We start from the raw sequence: 26,215 nt of genomic DNA, 5'->3' as shown, positions 1-26,215 counted from the left end.
TAATACTACCTCCTCTAGGTGTAACTTGCTGAATGTGACATTTTTATAATAACGCAGTAATGCTGACCCGCTTATTACCTGGATTACTATAATAACTGCCCAGGGCTGCCTACCTTCCAAACAGTTTACTGATATCGGCCTAAAATGTGAATACTTCGACACTCCTTTGCAGGGTTCCATTGGTTCAAGCATCGTCGTCAAGCATTTTATTCCCTAAGAGATGTGACGTTATAATTATGTCAACAAGTTACATATCGTGACTCCTATGTAATATTCCAGGTTCACTTCCGTACTCTGAGCATTGTTACAAATTCCGTGGTGTTTACTCCCGTTGAAAATCAAAAAGATCCAACATCTTTACCCGTACCGATTATCGATCGAGACATAATTTGTAATACAATAATAATGACATTTTACACTATATTGTAAGACATATAGAATACAGCTTTGAATCTCAGTACCGTACCAAATCTGAGTCAGAGAGTTAGATAACCCTTTATACAGCGTCTATAATACTGTTGATTTAAGTTTATCTCCAGTGCTGAGACGTCTGTACCTGTGCCCTCATGATGCTCACAAAAGTTTTTATATAGGAGCACGAGCGATACCTTCCACTGATGTATGGCGTCTAAAGAAACAAACACAACCAACTATTGGAACTGGAACCAAACTGTCCAACTTACTGTACAATACAAGTAAAGGACAGAAGGTGAACTTCGATTCGTAATCTTTCTTCTCGAAGTACATACAACATAAATCATAACTGAAGTTTTTAAACTGACATGGTCACTAACACTAGTATTAGAGCTTGAAATGGGATATTTACCATGTTTTTCTATTTCTGTGAGTTTTCGATATTCGATACATATCCGATAAGCCCATAAAACATAACTGTTAATAATGAATATCACTAAATCATAGATTTGATTTACTTGTAGAGGAAATATGGCAACATTTTCGTCACCCCATCCTATAACCGCAGGCGCGTGCGCCATTATGCACCAAACACACATAGTTCCGTCCACGTGTCGCCACAGGGGTGACACGTGACACGCCAATAGTGAACCAGTGTTAGTTCCTCACTGCACCAAGTTTATGACGTACAGGCAGCCCTTTCAGCGAGGCGAGGGTATTATACTGGCATGTCTAGATTAGTTGTTTTTTTTATGATATTTATGCCTAAAAAACACGCACTATAAATGTGAAATGAAAGGGGATGTTTGTCTGTCAATAATGGTGAAACTACTGAACGGATTTTGATGAAGTTTCGTAAACAGACATATATAAGACACATATAAGCTGACTTGAGTGATAGAATAATGTTTATCTCACAAGAACGCGGAGAGAGCCGCTGACAGAAGCTAGTTGTATATAATTATATTGTAACGTTTATAAACTTAGCCTTCTGCAGCTCGCGTGTCCAACGTCCCCGCATCGTTGAGACTACACATACATAAACGTAGTTTACTACAAGTTGGTTCCGTACACTTTTTATTAGTGTTTACCTTCATGACACAGTAAAACAAAGTTTTTACATAATTTATTGTGCCCCCAGTTTCGGGAAAACACATCAGGAATTGTTCGCGCAAATATTTTTTCCCACTTTATATATATTTTCAGATGTTTTCAATCTGTTTTTGTTTTCAATTTTACTTTAGTTTTGTAGTTTTTATGTGTTTTGTTCTTGAAGTGTCGTACAGTTAATGTATAGTAATATTTGATTGTACAAATAGAAGAATTAAATTATTTACTTATAGAGATAACCGACTCTTGGTACGTTAAACTATCGATATTTAAATTTTCGATATTTATTCCACCTTGGTAACACAATTTCACCATTATACGAGAGAATCCTTTAACTAACAAACGAGGTATGATGTTTTAATAAATTAGTTAACTGTGACTTATTGCCATCACGTCTATATCCTAGCCCACTTCGGCGACCAATCCGAAACTAAGTAAGTCTGACATCTGTTCCGAACGGGAACTTGAAGCGACGTGTCGCGGGCTGCGTGACTTGTAGCTTCTACTTAAATATCTCACCAACAAGTTATATAATTGTTTGATAGGCAATATTAGTTACAAAGATACAAGGTTAGTTCAAATCGTTGTCTAATTTGTATCTTCTACTTAGCCAAAAGGGATCAACTAGTACGTTTGAAAGATGCCAAATTCTATGGAAGGAACTTCACGCCTTAATTTTGCTAAAGAGGTTCGCATAGCTATACTTCACCTTTTTTTTATTAATAAAAATGGCCTTAATTTCCAAGCTCCGTACGACGGTCATTACTTAAAAAAAACTCCCCATCGTGTATTAAAAGTAATATTATATTTATACGAATAATGTAATCTACATATTTGCATTAATAATAATATAGTTACTTTTTTTAAAGCGTCCGATTTTTATTTATATTTCTCTATCACTCTTTTCAATATGAACAAAAAGGTATAAATAAAATTAAACAGAATAAGTAGTCTGCACTGTGAAATATTAAAACATTTTGTTTCTACCTCATAGTTACCTCGGGACGAGTCCAATGAATGAAACATTTTTACAAAGAATTTAACTGAAGATTCTTAAAGATCGCTACAATTATAAGGATGGCCGTGACACAAAAATATCCGACAAATACGGATATCTAAATAAACACGATATTTACGACAATATTCCTTTTATATAAAACTCAGGTAAGTTTATATAATCGGTGAACTCATTTGTAAAATTATAATTATTAAAATTGTTACTACACTGTTGCTACAAGAAACTTGATGTCCCAAAACTCAGATGTAATATCTCCCAAATACTCAAACTTCATATCTCTTACAGTCGATTACCGATGAACCTGAAGTTGTCAACTTATTATTTTTCTCAATCCTTAATATAATAGCTACTACATGGTAACTGATGGGTAGTTATTGGGAATCCAAAGATTTATATCAGCAAAAAGCTTTCATCTGCGGTAGCACGTTAAATTAAAGGCGCAGGTAAAATAGAGACCTTCTACAAAGGTGTCCTTGCACAAAAGAAAAGTAGAAAAAATTGCCATTTCAATTTTCCCTTTCGGATATATCCGCCGCGGTTATCTCGGACTCGACTTGTCCCGGTCTACAGCCCTGGTATCGACTTAAGGCCGTATTTTATTTTTATTTATGGCCCGGCCCGCCGGCCTCTGGCCTTCGACAATTAATCAACTCTGTGCCGACCGCCTAATGGCTGTTTTCCTTTGCCTAATGACCTAGGCGCAGATTCATGACTGATGCGGTATCAGTATCAACTTAATTGCGCTTCAATATTTATTGAAGAGGCCAAATTTTGTTTGTCTGTTTGCTGTTCAGCAAATTGTCTGCTCTTTTTTTGGGTATTTTTTACAACCTTCATAATGAATTTCGGTTGCATAATTTTCTACAAGTATTTTTATTATGAAACTAAATATAATATTTACATTTTACAGCACACATATACACGCTCACAGTTATATATTACAAGTTGGACAAACAAAATAGTGAAGTGAGATGGGGTGTCGAACTAGTCTCGTATAATAATTGTGTTTTTATCCACAAATCCGCTAAGTGCTTTATGCTCGGAGATAACAGTGATTTAGGGAATATTATTTATAAGCGCTATCTGTTGGACATTTTATGAATTATTTGTTTGCTTTACTAGCTTAGTTTGGGGCTCCATTTGACACAAACTTATATTTTTGTAAATTCATAAAGTTTATTTATTACGCTCGTTTTATTAAACTTAGTTATTCAGTGAACTGCGAATGTCTGAGAAGGTCAATTAAGATATCTCTATTATTAAATTGTGAATTAGGTTTTAGTGTTCTTTGTGAATAAGTAAATGTAACGTTGGCGTAAAGTAGACGTGACGACTTACTTGCCTTAAGTCTTATAAAATAAAAACTCCTTTGAGATGTAATATTACCAAAAAAAATGACATTACAGAAATCTTGCTCGCCTGAAAACTGCTAAGATGTAAAATATCTAGGCATTACGAAGGCGTAAGAGATGGCATGCTTATAAAAATGATCTCATAAAAAGAAATAAAATGATATATCGTAATGGCTGGCAGTGGTTGGGAGATAAATCGGCAGTATTCATCACAGGAGCGATCAAGGTCAGCCGCCGCCCGCCCCCGCTCCCGCCGCCCGCTCCGCCGCCCGCCGGCTCTGTGTACGCAGCACTGCTGCGGGGGTTCTCAACACGAATCTAGAGTGAAGATATTGTGCCTAATGAGATCAAGTAGCTGTGCTGTAGAAAAACTGATAGTGAATTTTAGATAATATGTATCTCGGTATTCACATTACAATACATAGAACTCATAGTCCAGAGTGCACTAACTAACAATTGAAACTATTTATTTATACTCACAAGATGCTAAGTTCTTCGGACAGAGAAAAAAAGTATTTTATTTATATGATTTCTAGTTTGTATTAATTACTACATAACTCTTATCACACATTACAACAATAAATACTTAAACACCTTTAAAATAATTCCAAAAGTTATTATAGAAGCATTAGAATACAGCCCTGTCCAATGTTCATGGTACACTTGAATAACTTCTTTATACATTGCAAAGTTAGTTGAGCGAGCGGTGGACGTGTTGCTTTGAGAGCCAGCGGTCGTTAAAGAACGTAATTATTTCCTTTTTTCTTACAACTTTTTCGTTCTTTCGTTTTAATTGTCGAAGTTTAGAGGGAAGTGTAATAAACTAATGATGGATAACTTTGTCTTTGTGTCGGTCACTATCTTTTGTCAATTTGTTTGGTGAGGCGATTATATTGTGTAAAGCTTTAGATGAAGGCTTCATAATGAAGTCGATTAACAAGTTTAAATAGTCTGTTACGCTGTTTATAACTCAAGAACGGCTAATTCGATTTGGAAGAAAATTTATAGGAAGGTAGCTTAGAATGAGGAGCCTGACATTAGATACTTTTTATATCCAATGATTTAGCGGAAATCGACATAGAAATCTTCATATGAGAACATGAAAAATGTCACTGTTAATGTTAAAATCGTCGCAAAGATCAGTCAATAAGCCAACCTCAACCTCAGTCTTATAGGTGACACCAAATGTAGTTTACGTGCTCCGTTACGCTAAGTAACTCTTAGTTCAGATATGGATTTAAGGATGCTTGGTGACACCGGTCATTCTGCTAGGTGACAAATTTGTTGCAGCCACTAGCCCCCATATCATTTTAGTAACGTAAGACGCTCACTAGTAAAATACCTGCTTCTATGTATAAAGGATGTGCTTTTTCCATTGTTGATTGTTTAGGAAACCCATACAACCACCATCACAATGCGTGTTACAAGAATTGGTTCATTATTCCTCCATACTTTCGCCATTGATACCGTTTGAAGATATTTACATAAGACGATACGATATCGATGCTGCCAATTTGAGAGTTTAGAGCATTTTACAATAGATTAAGCTTCTTTATTCAATCTACATGTCGTTAACATATTATTTTTTAGTTGCTAAGACATAATATGTGCTAAAACTTAGTATAATAGTTGATAAGAAAATAATAATAATTATTATAGTTACTTTCATACATTTACACTTACTGCAGTTTTCAAATAACAAAATCTGTTGTACCTTTAGGTACTATAATAGACTAAACTTGTTTTCAAATCAGACTGAATCAGCATATCGTGTCCACTAAAGATCCTTAATCTAGTCAAAAATATCGTCACTGGCCGTCAAGTTGGTCCCTCTACGCTATCTGCAGTGATGTATGTGCGAGGGTGTTGCCACGCTACACGCTGCCGAGCCCCCAAAAACTGGGCAAATTCAGAGCTGTGACGACATAACAATATAATTGATTTGCCTTTTACCCACATCTTGGGGGAATTGTATTGCTAGCAATGATATGAGTAATAGATACCATTACGTTATGACTTTTAATGGAAGGCTTAGGACTTAATTGGAAGGTTTTAGGTTATAAATTGTTGGGATAATATGGGTACCTAAGCACTTAGAAATAAAGTGAATTATTCCGTCCCGAGAGCAATAAATGTGATCTCATGTCGGCTAAGTACCTTTTAATCTATAGACGTAATTTTGAGGGCTTAAATGAAGCATGACTTGTATAAACAAAGCAATAGGTATATAATAGAGTTGAGCAAGTGGTCCGCAGGCAGGTCGCAGTGCACATGTCAAAGCTATGCATCTCCGTACAGCGGGACGGACGGGCGGACAGTGCGCCAGCGAGCCTGTAACGAATTGTTTTCTATGCATGCGCCGTGCACGGTCTGTGCCTGAATTGTCTACCTTCGTGCCCTAAAATTGAACTGAAATATTGGAGCGAAACACAATATCGTGTACATGGCCGCCGGCCGCCGGGCCACACACGGCTTGTTACATGACGGCAGCGGCTGCGTCTCAGGTAATCATACGTTCGGTACCGAAACATGAATTCGAGGAATAGTTTGGCCAGTTTAACTGAGAAAAATAACTGATGTAGCGTACATTTCAGTAATGACATAGGTCTATCTATAAGCTTTGGTAATGAAGTTAAGCACTCACTCACACATCTGTAAACACACAAATTAATTCAACAATACATTTATTTCGTTAAATGCCACTTCGGTTCGCCAGCACTCGGTATGTATATTTTAATATGGCAATTACTGAATATCAAGTCGGCGGCTCGGTCTATATCTGAATTATTAATTTCAATTTTTCCGAGAGAGCTCGGCTCACTTATTACGGTTCTCGTCTTGTATCTGTGTCCCCTGCGGGATATTAACTTTGACCTGACGAATGGAGTTTTGACACTTTTTCGCGGCACAAAAGTAGGGTAGTTGTACGTGATACTGCGGTAATGAAGATGGAAATTGAACAAATGTTAACTTGCGCCGCCATTTTGTTATCTAACTCGGAGCGCCCCCGCGGGGCATCGTGTCGTCGTGTCCAATCGTTACAAGGTGGATTGCTTTTTTGGACATCGCCGAACAAAGTTTCGGTGACTTTGTACAACTTTGATTAACTTAGTAAACATTAAACTAACGACATAACAATTGGAAAGACGTTCTACTTAAGTATTAAGTATGAGCTCCTTAAAATTTTTCTCATTTTTCTCAGTAGGTATTGTTAACCTCACAATGTCGGCTAAAGAATTAGTTGCATTATGAAGGTATAGTTAATGCGGCGCCGATAAAATTAATTCAGCGGATGGCAATAATGGCAATATCGGTGTCTCCGGCCTGATCCGCCGCGCGCCGCCCGAGTGGGCTTGTTGTAAAGTATTCGATGCCGGTCTGCGGCGCCACTGGCAGCGGGATGCAATTTTAAATACAGTAGAAGCTCCTTATTCGCGGGGTATGCGTTCCGTAAATATGCCGCGAATACAGAAACCGTGAATATGGAATGGTAATTTGTATGGGGTTATAGGGGATACGTTCCTAGATGACGAAATTAAGAGGCAAATAGTAGATAAAAAAAATGTTTAATTGAACTTTCTGATCATACAGATTGCCTGATGATAATATTATTATCATCAGGTTTAGGTCACACTAGGTTTCGGCAGAAGTCACAATCTAGACGTAGCTGTAATAAGGTCTATTTTATTTTTTTATCCTTCTACTGACGCGTTGACAAAGGATAGCGAATGTATTTTTTTAGGTTACGCACCGATATTTCGATTCGATCCGCGAATAAAGAAATTTTAGACCGCGAATATGGGAATTGGGTCGCAATTTTTCAATCCGCGAATAGTGAAACCGCGAATGAAGGAAGCGCGAATAAGGAGCTTCTACTGTACTCTAGAAAACAAAAAATTGGAAAGTAGCATTTTCTCACAACAAAAATAAAATTAAAAAACGTTTGTCGTCGATAAAAGACAAGATAGTACATCGAATACTAGAAATTAGATTTTGATAATATTTACCAGAAAATTGCTTAATGTATTGATTTTACAAGATCACTTCAAAAATATAACCTTAACCGGGGGCCCAATTCCCCCCTTCCCAATCCCCCAACAAACCTTAAAATTCTAACCCCCAAAAGGCCGCCAACGCACTTGTAACGCCTGTGGTGTTCCAAGTGTCCATGGGCGGCCGCGATTGCTTACCATTATTGACCTAGGTCATTTTATACACTCCAATTAGAGAAAGTAATACTTCTAAGAATATATTTCTTTTACTTAACTGTAATTGTAGGCACATGTAACGGCTCCGCTGGTCGCGGCCACAGACGACCCGCCCTCGGCGAGTGTATAATGTCTCCCTGAAGAGACATTGGCAGCAGCTACAGTACACCACTCCGCACACGCGAGCGACTCGCTCATCCCACCCGCTCGTTAGCTCACATACTTGCACTGCACCTCATGCTGTTTACACTTCTGCACTTTCTGCGTCTTTACTAAGATTCATTGTACCTAATGCCTCTTTGGTTGACTCGCTAGCACAACTGGATGACTAGAGGACTCATATCTCCGCATCAAGCACAGCACTTTTGAAATTATTAGTTTCGAACATTTTCGATAGTTAATAGCGCAGAGTCTGAAATTGTATTCGGTATGTGTCAATTTTCTCGCACTTCACTGTAGAGTATTATGCTGAAACAAAATAAGTGTATTGCATCAAATAATTATTATCTTATGAAATAGATTAATTCACATGCTTCCTTTAATTTGCAAGTTGGTTAACGATAGCAAAATCTCCATTAGTAGCAGAGAGTCAGGATTAGTGGCAGTTGCCTGGCATTAGCTTGTCCCATGGGAAGATGGCAGCACACACGTCCTCTGCCAAGATGCTATGTTTTAGTAAGTTATATTGTTAAAAGTTTAACATCTTTATAAAATCTTAACAATTCGTAGTATTGTAAATATAGTAATGTAGATAATGGAAAATGTTTAAAAGGACTTACCTACCACAAAATTAACCTATGTCTTAAACAGTGCATGCCTATGTGACTATACAAAATTAAAAGAAATATGCAAGGATATCAGAATATGCAATTACCTTAGGTCGGATCGAGGATTGTAGGTGGTGGTCTATAGTTGGGTGTTTCTTCAAAAAACTTTAACTTTTATTTAACAAATCATTATTCTCCCGCGTTATTAAGCATCATGGTAGCTTATTGTCATCCTTATTTATATTTGATTGGTTGAGAGCAGTGTCACAGCTTAATTTATTGAAACCAAATTTTGTGTTTCAATCGCCAGAATTGTTAACTTTTGGGTGAGGATAATGACGCCGTTAACTTTTTTGAAGAATCACCCAGTTCCCACCTCCATGGGATACAGACGGCAGCTTATGCATGCATGTTTCATGACAACATGGCCTACCACGTTAGTTCCAACGAATCCTTTGTTTCTAGCCCTACAACAGATCTAGCACAGAAACCAGGTTAATCTTCAATTTCCACGAAACAGTCTGGTTTCGACAGACAGACAAATTCTTGGAACGTAGCAACTAAAGCCTATATATGTAAATGGGGCTTACAATCTTACATTCAGAAAGAAACGCGTAGACATTACATATAGTGGTTCTCACCTTATTTCTAGACGTCCTAGTATTCTTGTAGGGACCGTGTCACCACGTTTAGACGACATGTCTAACGAAATGGTCCCGTGATTGTAAGCTGTAGAATGAGACAGTAAATCCTCGGTACGTGCGCCTCACGCCTCCACGTTACGACAAACTTAACTTTATGAATTAGGAAAATTTAAGTGTGGGGGAGCCATGCTTCGGCACGAATGGGCCGGCTCGACCGGAGTGATACCACGGCCTCACAGAAAACCGACGTGAAACAACGCTTGCGTTGTGTTTCGTTGTGTGAGTGAGGTTACCGGAGGCCCAATTCCCCCCTTCCCAATCTTCCCCATCCCCATTCCCGAACAACAACCCTTAAATTCCTAACTCCCAAAAAGCCGGTAACGCACTTGTAAAGCCTCTGGTGTTTCAAGTGTCCATGGGCGGCGGCGATTGCTTACCATCAAGTAATACGTCTAATAAAAAAAAAATAGGAGCCTGTCAACTAGATAATTCTAGTTATTTAATTGTTGTTCTTTAAAATTTACGATTGAGAGCATGGTGACGAATATAAAAGAATTCTTTATAAAGAAAATTATGTAATTGACAACATCTCGTATTTCGATTATACAAAATGCATTCGGTTTTTAGAACAAAATGTGACCGTTCTTTCGCGGTTGGCGGTTAGTGTTTTGGCTGGAAAACCTGCTGCCACGCAAGGTGTAGCGGGTTCGAGTGCCGCACGGAGCAACTTTTTGTGTAATCAGGAGCGAATACGTTCAAGAATCAGGAGAAATCATATAGAGAAATGGCAAAACGAAATAAATAAAATAAATATATATGTCAAAAACACCACTTTAAACAGTATTTACCGTAACAATAATTTTCAGTACACTACGTTTAAAACCCCACTTCAATCTCAGCTTTTTGAAGTCGGTTAATATACTAAATCTTGCTCCCAAACAAACAAACATACAGGTAAAATTGAGAACCTCCTTTTACTTGAAGTCGGTTAAATACCATAACAATAACAATGGGAAAGTAGCATATGACTAATAACAATAATAAAGAACAATTTCACCTTTTGTAATGGGTAAAATTATCAATAGTCATTATCATTAGCCAATTACGGGCCGGTCGGATACGGGCATCACGTGACAACGCGGTATAAACGGGAGAAGTGCTCGCGCGAGTTATGGACCTATTAACAACCCTTGTACTTACTTTATTGTTGTAATAACCGGCCACCGGGTAGCGATAGAAACTACAAATGTTTGGATAACAACTAATGCTGAAATAATTATAATATGACTCATTTACTGATACCAGATCTCGTTCCCTGGTTCATGTTCAAATAAACCCGTCAGTCGTGGCTAAACTAAGCTCGTTTCTATTTCCGACCGTTTATTGTGTTATTTTTCTTTATTATTTTGTTGATTCATAGTATAAATACCTGCCCCGTTGGTCGAGTGGCAACTACCGAACAAGCGGTCTCGGGCTCGATTTTCGGTAAGGATGGTGAAATGAACACCCATGGATGTACCAAAAAAATGTAGCAGCGTAGGCATAACATAACGAACTAATCTCAAAATCACCCTAAGAAGAAATCACTTCACATTTTACTCAACGTCTGTTGTTGAAACAAATAGATAAAAGGTTTGCATTAAATACTTTTTATTGAAAATAGGTACTTTTCCGACGAGATACGGAGTCTGTTGGTATCGGTACAGATTGGGTCCGATACGGATTTATAGGAGAAAAAATAATATGTTCCGATCATGAGTGGACCGAGGTGCAGGCCATTCTCACGCGAACTGCCCGGCTACATAGTGGAGGAGCGAAAGTAAGTCAACTTAAGCCAAATGTTTATTGAGTTTAAATCTGCAGTAACTATTCAATTGCCATAATGATACCACATTACGTTTACTTTTATTCTAATTTCTATCATGTCTTACGTTTTAGTGATTTATTAATATCTTTATTCGGTTAGTTAGTTCGTTTTTTAGTTTGTTTCCTGATGGATACAACCTGGGTGTCTTCAAAGCCCGAGTGAATAGGTTGCTTATGGGCAGACGTGCTCAATCGCAGGCCGCATCATCACTTACCATCAGGCGAGATAGGGACCAAACGTCGGCCCCTTAAACATAAAAAAAGAAGTTAGTGGCAAGCGTAACAACTTTAAGTCGGCAAACAAACATTACAATTGATATAATAATCAATTAACATATACACCGAACACATCTAAACCACCACAGCACCACATGATCACCACACAACACTTCAAATATTACATTACCCCACACTTGACTTACTGGACCCGTCTCAACTGTGTCAATCGCCAGAGGGCCACTCGTCGTCCAGATGTAGGAGATCACACACAGCTATACATATATGTATTGTGCAGCAGTGCAGTTTGTGTAGTGTGTACTGTGTAGTGTGTCGTGTATAGTGTGTAGTGTGTGTTATGGCAGGACGTGTCGACGAGAATACTAACACGGTTACTCTAGACACAATTATACAAGCACTTAAGTAGGAGTTGCTTGCTGTTTATGTAGGATAACTTTGTGTCATATACTGGGTATTATTATACTTTTGTTAAACGTTAATACAACTGAACAGACTATCTAGCGGGTTGCCGGGGCTCCAGCTCAATGAGCAAGACAAGAAGTGGTTTTTATTCAGTAGGAGTCTGACACTGTCTCTCGCCTCGCACAAGGCGAGAGAAGACATTCGATTATATTCCCCTCAAAAAAAAACATCTTTTAGTCAATAAGGAGCAGAGATAATAAACAAATAACTCTCAATTTTTGGAAGTGTTATGAGTCCTTTCTAAGTGACACACATTTCATTCCAGACTACCTAATACTAAGAATTTCCTAGAACTGAAAGGTCCAACGCTAATATGGTTGACCTCAGAATTGAACCAGAAACCCTTTTAGCAGTCGTAATTAGAATTGTAAGACACTCGGAGTCACAGTCATAATAATTAATTATCCTCTATGAATCTTTCGTCCTCATGTACAATTTAGAAAAATAATAAAAGTCAAAACATTAAAACCAATTAGACCAGACACTTTGGACACATCAAAAATAGACTTTTTTAGGCGTCTTTCAGGGACTATTAAAAGACCTAAGCATTTATTTAAATTAGATCAGTTAGTCAGTACTTTGGGAACGTAAAAAATAGAATAGTCTGCCAATCTGACTTGACCATCAGTGAAACTAGGTGCTCAACAATAAGTACCTCCTTCTGCTGAAGTACAAACAAGCTGAAGCCACAATATTGATATAAACGTGATGTGTAAGTATTTTCGATTCGTGCCACATTACGCATCCAAGGAGCGAGTGTACGCTCCATTAGCGGGCGCATGTGTGTCGCATGCCGCGGCATTAATAATTAAACGGCGCGATTTATTGCCTCGTCACATGCCATACGAATAAAAGTATTAGCTATAAAATATACGATAGATTCTGTTTGTTTTTGTAACAAGTGTTGGAAGATTTCTTTGGCGAAGGTGAAGTGGTTCGACTCCAGCGTCAGGACATGTCTTTTTTTAAACGTTGCAACACACTAGAATTTTCTTCTGTATTGTGGGTGAATTTAACATACAAGTTCACATACACATGACACCTAGACCCGAAACAATAATTTGTGGATCAAACAAAGAGTTGATCCGTTCGGGAATCAAGCCCGCTGCAATGGGAATCAAGTTTATAACATAATGGCTGCCCGTTGCTCCGCATCAACCGTGCAGTCATTATGTTATAAACTTTTGATTTTAAAAAATCTTGTACAGCAAGTAGTCTGGAATTAAGGATAGTCTAAACCTTCTTATGTTATACCAACAATGGTCACCGTAGCCGCTTCAAAATTCTAAATAATTTAAGAATTCTAGTTCATACATCTCCATGAAAACGCGCCATGTAACATGGGGCCGATCACATAACTGTATGACATGTACATTCGTCAGTACAAAAAAGTAACATAATATATCTGCAGCTCTGCCTACCCCTTTGGGGGAAATAGGCTTACCATAGTTTATATACGTTTTGACAGCAATGTTGTGAGAACATAACACCATTGTGTCAGTGTACGGGGCTGCGAAGGTGTCACATATCAGGTCCCATCAATACTACAGTTTCCCCTTAGGACTTAGAAGTGAGTCCAATAAGTATGGTGGAAGGTCCCATGACATTTGTGCTTAGAGTCCTGTAAATAAAAAAGAATAAGGATGATGGTTGGGTATGAAAATTAAAAATCTATTTAGTCTGTCAGTTAGGCAATGAAAAAATATTAGACACATATTTTTTATTTTGTCCTATAAGATACTTAGATAAAACAAATCAAATACGTAATTCCTACGCACAAAACATACTTAGAAGTGACGACACGCGATTTGTCAAATCAATAATATATCTCCGAAAGTATTATTTGTTTCCGTAAGAAAATAAAAAATATACGTGTCTAATGTTTTAAAATAATCTACAAGAAAATAAATATTTGTCATATACCCTTTTCTGTCTTAAGTCCTTCTTTACACATACTGATTTTGAACAACACATTTGACCCATCATCATCGAGGGAAAATGGCAATCAAGTCAGTTCAGTTTACATATTACTAGGCACTCGTGATAACTCTGATCTTGCAAGTGTATTTTAGCGTTTGATGTTAGCATCGGTTAGCAAAAAATAAATATGTATCGCGATACTTTTATCTCGATACATTATAAGAACACATTTGGTCATCTATGACTACGAGTAGTTTACTCACAAACACATTTGGACCTACAAATAGATACTATCTCCTGCAGGAGAGCCCATGCATCAATCCATCCGCACGTACAGTCAGCAGCCGGATACTCCGTGCAGTCGCAGTCGCGCGTCGCTGCGACAATTAGTCGCTGTTATTACTTGTTTGTCGTGTCGCGATACATTATGTGCCACACACTTGACATGCAAGGCGGTGACACAGTGGGCTGAGAAATTTCTCTTCTGTGATTCTTAAATCTGTTTTTATGCTATTTGTTTTAATAATTAAGATGGTAGTAGAACAATAATTTTTGAATTTATTCTTAGTTGCCCACTAAAAATGTTAACTTTAGCATATTCCTAACGTAACGTGCATTTTGCATACAGTTTCCGATTGCCAAGTGAATATTGACGCACTATTTCATTGGTATTCCAGCAATAAAATCGAAGGTGAAGCCCCAATACTCGGCGGTGTTATGAAACACGAATAAAACTTGAAACAAAGTCATAAAATCACACGTCACATAAAACATGTTAGCGTTAACTAGCAAAGTTCAGTGTGTACCGACCTAACCGCCATATGTGACATCTCCGAATCACTAGTGGTATTGTCACGAGTGAGTTATTGGCGTGATTATACCCATGTGTTTATGTTGACGACTGTACACGGCACCGCCGACCTCACGATACTAATAACACGTAACACATCGCTTTGTTCGCTATTCATTGCGTATTTAGTATTAGCTTCTACCTCAAACAGTCTAATGTGACTAGCAATGGATGTGTAATTAAGAATTTTGGTTTTGTTATGCGTTACGCTATAATATTTTCTTTGATTAGGTGTCGAGAAACTGAGAGAAAGCCGTTTGTGACACCTTTTAGTGCCATTGAAAAAATTTTGGACATAATACGAGCGTGGTTATTTGTACTGCGTTATTAAAATTGATTTAGTGGTACTAGGAATGAAATAAAGTTTGAAACAATTGCGGTGTGTATTGTTGTGTCTAAGTTTAGCCGGCCATACTGTGGAGGTACGGTTGTCAACTGTCAGGTCTCACATGTGGCGAGATGAAGTCAGGAACTCGTAAATTCTTTTATTACTACTTGACGAGTATTTCCGAATTGTTTTATGTTTGGAAGACACCTAAAAGTTTATACAAAACGACCACTAACCCGCAACACGAATGACGTTACTATTTCATTGACACACTTTTTACTTTACAGTTTTAAAATTAGTTTGAATAATTTTCAGTAAGATACGTTTTTGGAGTCGTTTAATGAAGTCGATTAAAGAAACTGGTAAGACCAAGTATTCATACAGTCACATACAACTATCTTCAACAAAATTGAAAGAACAACAAACATAGACCACGTAATTACAAGGTCCACTCCTAGTGCAGAGGGTCCCGCACTGTCCGGTGAGGCTGAGGGCCGGTGAGGGCTGGCGCATACATTATGCATGCTAATTTATCGGCGGGTCAGCACAGCCTCGCCGAATACTTCCCAACACTTAGCCCCGCACTCGCGAGGGCTGCTTACTCACAATCTCTGGGAGTTATTGTGGTACTACACATTGTTTAGTTGCTTGCGGTCCTCCGTGTAAGAGGAGGGCTTTTCTCAGCTGTAGGAGAGTTACAGGCTGATGGTGATTCACTTGTATGGAGATAACACAAATGGATGAAGATGACAAATATTTTTTTATCTTTGTTATTCTTTATTATATTATTACTTATATCGTCACGCCTTTTATTCCCGAACGGGTAGGCAGAAAAGCAACATTATGGCACGTAATGTAACTGTACAATGTACACCCACTTTTCATAATTTATGTTGTAAGTCCAATGTAATAAGTGGTGAGAAAGCCCAGCAATATTTCGCCCAACATGGGAATTGAAAACGAAACCCCTTGCCTGGCTTGCAACCACTCAGCCAACGAAGCAATCAGTTATACTTTACTTAACTTGTAAATTGGTCTAGTCATTTAATGGCAAGTTTAATTGCCGAATAAGGGTTTTTTGAGAGCAGAAAAATTACATTGCACAATTCCAGTTTTTTGTATTTCCCAAAACAATCGTAAATACCTATAATCTAATTAATTCACTCTTTAATTTATTTAAACGAGAATGCGTGAGGACCTACAGACCTACTCGTATTTAAACACACTACTGACCACTACAGGGTACACGGGAGATGTCATGTATTATTTACATTCAATCCACTACTGGGACACCGTTTCCCACAGTTGGGATTGGGACGTGGGTGAAAACCCTCACTAATTCTGATTCAAAAGTTCGGGTCCAAATTGAGTGACCAGATGTTTTCTTACAAGCGATGTGCTTGGCTGCAAATGAGACATTATTTATAGATGCGGTGTTTATCCTTAGCTAAACATGTCTGCTCACATGTCTAGCCAATGTAAATAGGACACATCATGTAATCACATCTGTTCTAACTAATGTTAAATTATAATAAAAAAGTTTTTTATAGTTGTGTGAATAAGATACTATAATTATATATTTAATAAATTCATCATTCGAATGGTCGCTTAGAAATTAAGAGGTTTATGAACTTGGCGATTTTTAGTGTTTGGCAAAATAATTACTTCTAATTCATTAAAATTGATTCTGATAACATTACTTAAGAAAACAGGATAAACTTATAACTAGAATGAAGATAATTACTTACTAAATATTATAAGTTTTAATAAAACTAATTTTGACTATGATCAGGAATCGATCCCGCGTGTAATATTAACAAGTTTATTCAGAGTAGACTAGTATTATCGCACGATGTTTACTTATTTATTAATACATGTTTATTGAACAAATAAACAGAATTAATTATGTGCCATACGAGTACCAGTTGAACAGTTTACTTATCAGATACTAGAAAAGATAATATTGTTTGCAATCTGATTGATGTTACAAATAATTAGATACGATCTTAGCCTACCAAAATAACTAACATACATTAAAATGTATGTACAATGTATAGCGGCACTACATGCCGTAATGTGTACCTCTGCCTACCCCTTCGGGGAAAAAGGAGTGACGTTAAACGTTTTAGTTTTCTATTAATATGAACCTTTATCAAACTAAAAATTGTTCGGTTAAGGAAATCGAACCCGAGTCCTGCGACACATTATACAACTATTACCACTCAACCAGCCACTACTCTTTTGAAAATTAGGGAAGTCAAAAAATTCCAATAACACTTTGGTCCACTCGGAAATCGAACCCATCGCAGTCACATTTTCAACTAACGTAAAAAATAATTTTGACTTACTCGAATATTATGAGAACTACATTTTATTTCTATCGCAGGTCTCCGAGCCGACACCATGGACAAACAATAGAAGTTACTCGTACATAATACATGTGTGGGTGTGTCTGTGTGTACCTACATACATATGTGTGTGTATACTTCCATAGTGTGGTCAACTTGTAGGCCAATGTCCGACTAAATTAAGATCGAAGTTTCAACTTTTTATTTTCGTCTGGCAACCCTTGCCGTTACCAAAACCTTAGCGTCTGGTCACACTTACTAGTTGCTAAAACGCTGCTACTAAATAAAAATAATATATTTTTTTATACCTACTTAATACTAAATAATTTATTTTTTGCACCTACCTTATGTGCAGCATAATGACATGCAATTTTTAAAGATTATTTTCACTGCTTAATGTAATTGACAATGCCATACTTCACATAAAATTAAAAACAGCACAAAATATTGCCACAAGAAAAAAACTAAACATCCAGTGTTATTAACAACAATTAATTAAAATTTTCATCAAAAATAAAAAAAAACAGCAACATTATTCTGTATGTTTTGTAATTATCTATGCAAAATAATTCGCTGTGATTCTTGAAGCTTCACAACACGGCGTGCAATGTTCCTAGTGCGAAAAGTTTACTCAAAAAACTGGTTTTAGAATTAGACTCAGACATTAGACAAAAGGACTAATTTCCAAATCTCTCGGATGCCTAGAACGAAAGCTTTGCACTTTATTACTATTGTATAGTTTCTCAGAATTCACGATAACTGTGTAGGTTTTATTTTGTTTCGTTTTTTATCGTCTGGCAACCTTAATTCATAGTTTATGTATAATGTATTTAAGTCTATGTGTGCTACACAGACAGTAAAAAAGTTAAAATTCATTAATTTTAGAAAGAAAAATGTAGAATTTCTTCATACTCACAATCAAAATTAATTTCCTGCCGCCAAAAAATGTTTTTTAACTTAATTATATTAGGAAATTAGTGTGTCCTTCATCACTTTAAATTAAATACTTTAGAACAGGAGGTACCCCCTACACTTCCCACCCATGGGAAATTCAGTCGTGAGCATTACTCGTGACCCACTTCCCAAAAATAACTCCGCAAACAAACATTCAAACCATAAAACTTTACTAATTGCAGCGAGCAAGCACAGAGGAAGCAATATTACATAGTTTCACGACAAAATAACAAACAAAAAAGAATGTTGCGACCGTGACAGGACTCGAACCTGCAATCTTCGGATCCGAAGTCCGACGCCTTATCCATTAGGCCACACGGTCGATGCTAGCTCACGCGAAATAGGTCGTCTGATACCGCAGAGCCTGTGTGTATGTTACGTAATCTGTGACGTCATGCATATGAAAACATTACGCTTCGAGTTGGATAATTGGACAAGCAGAAACGTGTTCTACTACACATTTTAACACTACTATGTAAATAAATATTTCAATTAAATTGTAATTAAGATCATATGTAACAATTGCAATTGATTTCAGACATAATCAATTTCAATCAATTGTATTATTGCTCTGTTATATAAACTTCTAAGAACACGCTCATATAGGAGTGATTTACGTCAAAAAAACGAATGAACTATAAGACCCGTGGCTCCGGGCGACATGTTTATTGTACGTACAATATGTCGGCTGATTCCGTTCTCGAATTGTCTTCAAAATTATTATTCAGATAAATCCCTTCAGGCGTTGCAGCACGGCCCTGGAGGAGTAACAATTTCATGGTACATTGTGACACCATGAGTTATGGTGCGTTGTAACGTGGGAACTGGTGCCGGAGCCACTTCACCAGCTTATTGGGAGCAATTCACACTACCATGTTAGTATGATTGAGATTTTCGGTGGTCTTAGTGTTAGTGAAATTGGTCGATGTTTGGTAGGATGTCACATCCTAGAGCAATGAGATGGGATAGTATAAGCATTACATAATATAATACTGTTGTGATGGGATGACGTCATAGCAGGAGATAGCGTAATGCTCATTAGAAACGTGAGAAGGTAAGTTGAACTGGGTATGTCCTAAAACTGCGACCAGCCACTGCTCGCTGTGTGCATATAGGAAGGAACATCCTTTATATTTTAGTGACATAAGTGTGAATTACCAATAAGTGTTAATGCTCAAACCTTCTCCGTGTGAGAAGAGGCCTTTGGTCAGCAGTGGCCTATTTTTAGGCCGTTAATGATGTATATGTGTGTGCAAGTATTCCGACTGATGCTGACCAAATTATATTACACCAAATCCAAGTTACTCAGAACTACTAAATACTCTCAAATAATAATAACCAATGTAAATTTTACGTAACTACGTACCTTCTACTTGTTTTGTTTTAACGCATTCAAACATCACCCTCTTCAAGCACAATCAATTCCACAATTTGTAGCAATAAACGCGTTACCTATCAAACGCAACTGTACAAGACAAGGCATGTCTCCCGACGTTGCCCGGGTCTTGCCGGCCGGGTATAAGATAGCGTGCTCCCAAGGGCCCGGGGCAAGTAATGGCTATCCGATAGCCGCTGTCCTAACGTCTCTGATTGATCGGCTATACATTGCACATTATTGTGGGAACTATTCAACTACGCCCTGTTTGTTTAGGATTACAACTGGGAGTAACTCCTGATGATATACGGTTATGTGTGTGTGTGTGTGTGTGTGTGTGTGTGTGTGTGTGTGTGTGTGTGTGTGTGTGTGTGAACTCTTACGGGAACATTATGTTAGTTGTTCTAACTGCTAGCAATAACATGGTGCTGTGTAAACTTCATTTGAATACGGGTGTAGTTGTGATAGGTTTTCAATGTCAAGTTACTCACAGATTGTGTTGTCGAACGCCCTTCATAGAATAGGTTCTATATTCTATTAGAATTATCAGTGATATTTTTTTTTAACGCAACAAACAAACTCTTCAGTTTTATATTTAAAAAAAATGGATTAAATTCGATTCGTTAATGTTGTGTTACTTAGCAATTCCCCTTTCGAAGAACAACTCGACTAATTAAGAAATAATTAACGTGCTTCACATGAAATATTATAATTCTTAACACTCAGCACTGCGTTGCCTCGTAACAATCGACATTCCTGTATAACACCACTGAAGGACCAACACCTGCTGTACGAAACTGCTCCACATTCCGATACAAATAATTTGTTCACGAACACAAAAACTGCAACATTCAGACGAGTACCTAGTAAATACATCCTTGGAACACGATGGTATCACTATAACATGCAATATTTAGTATTAAAATATCAAAATATTGCATTAAATATCTAGAGGGACTCGAACTTGACTTTTAATTGAATGCTAAGAAAAACTTTGCCACAAATTTCTAGTCAGTGACAAACACTTTAAGATGTCTCTAAAATTTGTCTCGCTAAAACATAATCAGTTAATTACTTGGATCTTAACTACATTATAGTAGAAACTTGAGAATTCCATCATTAGACCAATTATACCTATCAAACTAAGCCAAATGACCTATCAAAATAAACAAAATAAACAATAAAAGCAACAACTCATTTCATTTCATTTAGCATTTCACTTAATGAAAGCCCCTAAGTCGCGTTGAACCCTAAAAATTAACATTTCAAAGCCAAATTTTATAAGGAAGGTGGATTTAGTGTCAGCGGAAACAATAAATTTGGTGCTAATTACAAAGTTTGCTTTGTGGACGCCGAGCCACGCCGGGCGGCGTCAACAAGCAATTACAGGACACCTGGATGTGGTGGACCCGGCTCGCAGTGGAGCGGGCTCGGCCGGCTCGGGCCCAGCAATGATAATCGTCGTTATAATTACTGCTGGTTAATCGACGGATGTGCATGTGATGCGCGCGAATTTTGTTGTTGGCCGAGAGCTCGGTAGCACAGTCCGTGATTTATCTTTTCATCATTTGTTTATTCAGAAGTACGTATACATACTACACGCTGTGTAAAAACTCTTAGGTTATTTTTTATCTAATTCTATCTTAATTTAACACCTAAGTATATTAATATATTTATGGTCGTGTAATCTTCAACAGCCAGAAATTCTCTGTCAAGCTAATGAATGACTGTTAATCATTAACATGTAGTGTAGGCATTGCAACCAATAATTTAGTCCTCTTTTCAGCTGATACTATTACTACGTGTTTCTTACCAATAAGCACACCGACTCCTGGACTATAAAGTTCAAAGCGCTCATCAAAAACCGGCGCGGGCGCACCGGCCACATTCATCACTTATCAATGAGTTCGCAGAAACTATAACCGCGCAGTGTCCGAGCATTTGTCGCTAATCAACAGATCTGCGTGCTTTTGTCTTTTTACTGGAATTATGATGACAAGTCCACATCCACCGTGATTAATGCACTCATTGAATACCCCGTAAATGCCCCAAACTATGCAGGCGATACAGCGTAGACGAATTCTTCACTTTTAATAAATCTCACACAAGTGCAGTAACTGCGAGTAATTGCGGTTTAAGTGAAACTAGTTGAGTTATATGTGAATAACTCACCTCGACGATATACAGTAATGACTATTCTAAAAGTCCGAAACGATCAATTGATTCGATCACAATTATTCCACTAGCGAAGAGTTACACAGAGGGCGATGCATCAACCCGTAAATGAGCCATTATTTCTATGAAACGAGCAGTTATCATTAATAACAACATACCAATTATACAAAATTAAGGAAGCGAGCAATTTAAAACACTAGCCCACGCCCACATAAATCTTATTAAATTACAGTAAAACACTACAAATCACCAAACTGAAATCAAAGACCTTATTTTCACATTCCAATTGAAGGCACATTTAAATCACTCGAGAATATTTTATCGGACATTCCTATAATGTCTCAATTGATTTCCAAATAACGGAAGAAACCAATAACGGTCAATTAAAATTATACGAAGCTTTTTAGAAAAGGAATCGTTCGATATAAATCAGGGGCGATGCGTTACGAATTCACTACATTTACATAATCGACCACTTCGCTGCCGTCGACTATCGGCTCGTCCAACCATGTTTCATTGTAATTTTAATGCGAGACAAGCCGAGCACCGCGCCGGTGTCGGCTATTCCAGACCTTGTCCTTTGGAGAGTAAGGTTGAAATTGATTGGAATGATCAGTAAATAAAAGGTTGTGTTGGTATATTTAAGTGAGAACGGAGTACAATGGGACAAAGAAGCGTCCGCAATTAAATCGGCGCTTTTTGCGAATGCTGGTCGTTTTGAACAACGATGGACGATGGCCTTTATGTGACGTCGCATTCAGCGCGAGTATTGATGCGCTACAGATAGATGGACGCGATTGTTCCCAGAGGGAAATTATAATACCTAGCCTCGTGCTGCTCTTAGCTTTACGGGGTTTGGTAAACTTTTAATTTCAAGGATGTGTCGGTTTTATTCTCAAAACTATGCTAGTCGTAACAGTGAAACTTGTGGCACTAGGAGATCGCACACATAAATAATGTGGGTTCACGTTGTTAGCAATAACAAAACAGACAGCCGCGCGATACATTAAACCAATACTTCATACAGAAGAGTGGAAACAATCCATTGAACAAGGTAGTCTGTCAAGAGGCTGGCAACACTGGCGCTTATTAAAAACATCTCGATGATGTATTGCCAGTAATTTCTGCGGAATACCCCCTAATGGGGGTGCGTCCCGCCGGCCCGGAGGAAATAGGGCTGTCGAATATTATGGCGGCGTAAAAAGAGACTGGGAAACCTCGTAGTGATGATAGCCACGTTTATGTGTTACAACTATCTATTTTCTTCAAAAAGATTCTCTTACATAGGGATAGATTTAATTCATTGCCTAATTTTCCTAGGTTAACATACAAACTTTCGACTTTTTAATGACATTCGATGCAAGTTCCTTTTAAGCTTATCTCCTGTTTATATCAAACCTTTATTTCCACTACCTATGTACCTACATCAAGCCTTCTTGCTCAGTCACTGATAGTGGTTGGACGTCAAGAGCTCAAGACCGATTCTGAAAAGAGAATGTACAGCAGTAGATATATGAAAGAGAGCGCAAAGGCTTTCTGTATGGACTACTCAACGACACAGATGACAGCGGGCTGTAGGCCAGCCCTGCGCTTTGCAATGATTTATACGTTTCTTAATAAATACGTGCAGCGGCCATCGAGCGTTGTTGTATTAATTGCGGCTGTTATTAATTCATGCCGCGCCCGCGCCGCGCCGCCCGCGCTCGCTCGCCGCGCCGCGTCGCGTCGGTCGCGATGGACTGCAAGCAGCTCATATTTTATACATTATGTATTACGAAGGCTTCGATGCGAGTGCATGCGAAATATTGGTCAGTACGCTCGGGACTGATGACCTGATTACTTTGTTGTTGTTGAGAGATTCATTGTTGAGAGTATATTAAGGAAACTAGCTTCCGCCCGCGACTCCGTCCGCGTGGATGTCGGTCTTCGCGTGGTAGTTTTATTTCTCCATTTTGAGTAACTCTGACAATGACATCTTATAAATGTCTATTGGACCCAAATACGGCGAGGCCCATAATAATTAAGGAGATCCCTCTATTGAGCTACTGCTGTTGAGCTCGCGTTCTGTAGAATAAAACTGAAAAATAAAGATTTTTTTCTACGTATTTTCCAGGATAAAATGTATCCTATTTTATGCCAAGGATAATAAGGTATAATTATACCAAGTTTTATCGAAATCGAACCGTTATTTTTCGAATCGTTAGTTAATTTTCACGTGATGCCTGAACATACAGACAGACAGACAAAAAAATTTTATCATTTGGTATCGATCCAGTAACACCCCCTGCTATTTATTCTTTCAATATTTTCAATGTACAGAATTGACCCTTCCACAGATTTATGAATGATAGCTTTTGCCCGCGACTTCGTTCGCGTGGAATAGTGACTTCCGGCAAATTTTTGGTTTTAACCACATAGATCCCGATCTCGCGGGATCTCTTCAAAAATGAGATGTGGAAGATATTCCAGGGAACTCTTCAAAAATCAACATAATGAGCTCTGCGTTTGAATTTAATAGATGTATACTCACTTAGGGCATTGAAAAAATATTTTAAAAACGGACTTAAACTAACTTAAAACTAAAGAAAGCTACGAATTACGAATTTATAACAATTAAAAAAGAAACTATATTACAACCTATCCTCTATGCTATAATAACCAAGCTTAAACTAAATAATTTAAAAGAAACGACTTAAATCTAATCTAATTAAAAAAAAATTAGACTTACAATTTTATTAAAAAAACTAACTACAGTAACTACTAATAATCGATATCAAACTAAACCTACGTTAAATAGTTTAACCAAAAAACCAGGAAAACCCAACAAATAAACTTATTAATTGACAAATTGACAAATACAACGAAACCAATTTAGAATATACGAAACAGCAGGACCACTACAGACAAATAATCATACGACTGATAATACACTTTTTCTACGATAGTACCGAAGCGCTCGGCCGATACCCAACCAAATGAATGTAACGAAACCATAGCGCGATCTATTTCGATCCCAACGCCATCTATCGAGGATAAAGACAACTTGGATTATTTATGTATACTCCGTTCGGGCATTTTCTTTGTACTAAAAGTTTAATTATATTGATATTATTTTTTTCATACCTTTTTACTATTTATTTACTTTTTTTCGATGAATTAAAACAATAACATGAACCGAAGTCGTGTAACGATCGACATAGAATTATCTATACTCCGTTAGAGCATTTTCTTTGTACTAAATGTTTTATTATATTGATGTTATTTTTTTCATACCTTTTTACTATTTATTTACTTTTTTCGATAAATTAAAACAATAACATGAACCGAAGTCGTGTAACGATCGACATAGAATTATTTATAAATAATTTATTTCTATTTTATTTTTTGATTTTTGAAATAAAAATATATCTATGTCCTTTCTAAGGTTCTAAACTATATCTGTACCAAATTTCAACCAAATCCGTCAAATAGTTGCGGAGATTAATGGTATAAGCATAGAATGTTCGACGGATTCTTTAATTTGACATAACTTTTTTATTTATGAACCGATTGACATGAAACAAACACTAAATGTAAATTTAAGCATCCCACAATATATTCGTGAAAACCGCATCCAACTCGGATCAGCCGTTTCTGAGATTAGCGCGCACAGACGAACAGACAAACAGACAAACAGACAAAAAAAAAGTTAATTACATTTTTGGGTTCGACATCGACATAACAATAACCCCTGCTATTTTTTTTATTTTTATTTTCAATGTACAGACAGCACTTTTCTACGATTTTATTATATGTATATAGATTAAGTGATTAATGTAGATGTAGATTGGGTCTTTAGATGTGGACAGATTAAGTTATATTACCAATTTCCATCTGAAATCTTCTTCTCTGTAACTTTGTAACCAATACACAGATCGATTTTAATAAATCTACGTGATTCCAATGACTTTTCAATATAAAACGTATTTTTTTTTAAACTTAAGTTAACCCACAATATACTTTTCTCCTATGTCGAAGGTGCATTAACAAACATACCATTTTAGATACACATGACTCCCAGAGCCGAAACCAGCATTATTAGATCAAACAATGCTCTATATGGGAACCGAATCCGTGCATGTTACACGATAACCAGTTCCCCAGCCACCGCGCCATGCAGTCAAATTATACTGAAAAGTCATACTACG

General features: G+C 37.3%; 1 non-coding gene across 1 annotated transcript; it reads right to left on the bottom strand.

Moving 5' to 3' along the window:
- Positions 1 to 18,727: 18,727 nt before the first annotated feature.
- Trnar-ucg (transfer RNA arginine (anticodon UCG)) lies at positions 18,728 to 18,800 on the bottom strand. Its single transcript has one exon. It is a non-coding gene; the product is annotated as a tRNA-Arg (tRNA).
- Positions 18,801 to 26,215: the final 7,415 nt, after the last annotated feature.

The sequence above is a fragment of the Spodoptera frugiperda genome, chromosome 7 (assembly GCF_023101765.2).
Source record: "Spodoptera frugiperda isolate SF20-4 chromosome 7, AGI-APGP_CSIRO_Sfru_2.0, whole genome shotgun sequence".
NCBI classification, from domain to species: domain Eukaryota; kingdom Metazoa; phylum Arthropoda; class Insecta; order Lepidoptera; family Noctuidae; genus Spodoptera; species Spodoptera frugiperda.
The sequence above is the reverse complement of the archived record's forward strand: the minus strand, read 5'-3'. Positions and strand labels throughout refer to the sequence as shown.